This window comes from Sander vitreus, chromosome 15 (genome assembly GCF_031162955.1).
Source record: "Sander vitreus isolate 19-12246 chromosome 15, sanVit1, whole genome shotgun sequence".
NCBI lineage: Eukaryota > Metazoa > Chordata > Actinopteri > Perciformes > Percidae > Sander > Sander vitreus.
In genome coordinates, this window is record NC_135869.1 from 28283785 (window position 1) to 28285933 (window position 2149).

Sequence of the window (2149 nt, forward strand, 5' to 3'; positions counted from 1 at the left end):
CAGGAACGCCCTGATCACATTCACAGTTCTACATTCATACTGGAAGCTGCCCAGTACCACCACAGTCTGATCTGATCACATTCATACTGGAAGCTGCCCAGTACCACCACAGTCTGATCTGATCACATTCATACTGGAAGCTGCCCAGTACCACCACAGTCTGATCTGACCACATTCATACTGGAAGCTGCCCAGTATCACCACAGTCTGATCTGATCACATTCATACTGGAAGCTGCCCAGTACTACCACAGTCTGATCTGATCACATTCATACTGGAAGCTGCCCAGTACTACCACAGTCTGATCTGATCACATTCATACTGGAAGCTGCCCAGTACCACCACAGTCTGATCTGACCACATTCATACTGGAAGCTGCCCAGTACCACCACAGTCTGATCTGATCACATTCATGTCAGAGTGGGGGGGCTGCCCATGCTCAGTACCTATACATGCACTAATGGAGAGACGTCAGAGTGGGGGGGCTGCACATGCTCAGTACCTCTACATGCACTAATGGAGAGACGTCAGAGTTGGGGGGCTGCACATGGAAAGGCGCCCGAGCTGTTGTTATGTTGGTTAATGAGAAGCAGATTTGACTTCAATGCACCCTTAGATGAAAGGGGGAAACCAGAAGCTCGTTAGGATCTTAATTGGCCACATTGTGGATATGTATCTGGCTGAACCACATGGCGTACATGTAAAACAAAACAATACTGCTAATTGAGGAAAGCTTTATATAGAACACGACATAACTTTTAACAACATTAGATGCAGAGTTTCCGACATTATTCTAGCCCCATGAAAACAGATGTTTACACTCTCCTCCCTGTATAAAGTGTGCAGAAATACGATACAAAACAACTTTGTCAGTTTACTTACTAATTATCTATTGTTAATATGGTGATGTGGTGATGGAGCAGTGGATATGACCCATACCTTTGGTGTGGGAGATCTGGGTTCAAGTCCCACTGTGATACATCAACCAATGTGTCCCTGAGCAAGACACTTAACCCCTAGTAGCTCCAGAGGTGTGCAACCTCTGACATATAGCAACTGTAAGCATCAGCTAATTGACATGTAATATAAAAATACAGATTATTGCAGTTTTAAATTGGGAGACCGGGGATAGTTGTAACATGTCCAATTTCTCCAATCAGGAACAAGTTCGGAATCAGCCAAGAGGGTCAGCTTCTCCTCGGAACACATAGCTCCTATGGAGCCATTTAGATGCTACCAAGCCATCACCTCCCGTTAGCATCCCATTGACTGCCATTCATTCTGACGTCACTTTGACAGAGAATAACTTTACATCTGAAGCGTTTAAAGACTATTTGTCCGTTGTTTATTTCTAAAGAAACACGACAATGTATAAAAGGCTCCATTACCTTGTACCTTGTGATCAGTCATTAGCCTGTGTCTATGTTAGCTCCTTACATATACCTACGCTCTCCGTCTCTGCTAGATTGGGAATGATTGAGATTTCTCTTGGCACAGCTACCAGAAGACTTCCAACTTTCAGACAGGTTGCTCACGTCACATCTACGTCTTCAAGCTCAGTTGGAGGCTGCTCAGTAACGCTCAGCCATCACCGGGAAAGAGCTTCTAATGTCCTTCACTGGTCTCCGTCCAGAGACACGGGACCTGTTGGTCCATTATATATACAGTCTATGGAATCACTGATCACCTGATTCACTGTAAACATGCTCTGTTTAGCCCGTATTACACGTGAAGAAGCAGCACCCTGGGACAGACACTGCACACTACTCATTTTAAGGTAGGAATGTATTTCTTTTAAACCAAATTTATTTTTGGGCTAGCAATGCTAGCAAGATGGCGCCCGCCTATATATGTGAACGCTACAGTCTTTATAAACTGTTTTTAATAAACTGTGTGTCCACTTACAACGTTCTCAGTGCTTGGGTTAACATGTAGGGACCCTCATTATGCTACCGTTGAAGTGTGGTGATATTTTGAGTCTTGTTAGTGGTGTAGAAATAGAGATTTCTTTTGACTTTACACTTTGACTACTAGCGTTATAAGCTAATCAGCGGTTTGCGCTAAAACTGGTCACATTCAATTAGCATGAAAACAGATCCCAGAGAACGGTCGACTCTGTACACGTGTTATTAACCCCTAGGTTCATTTT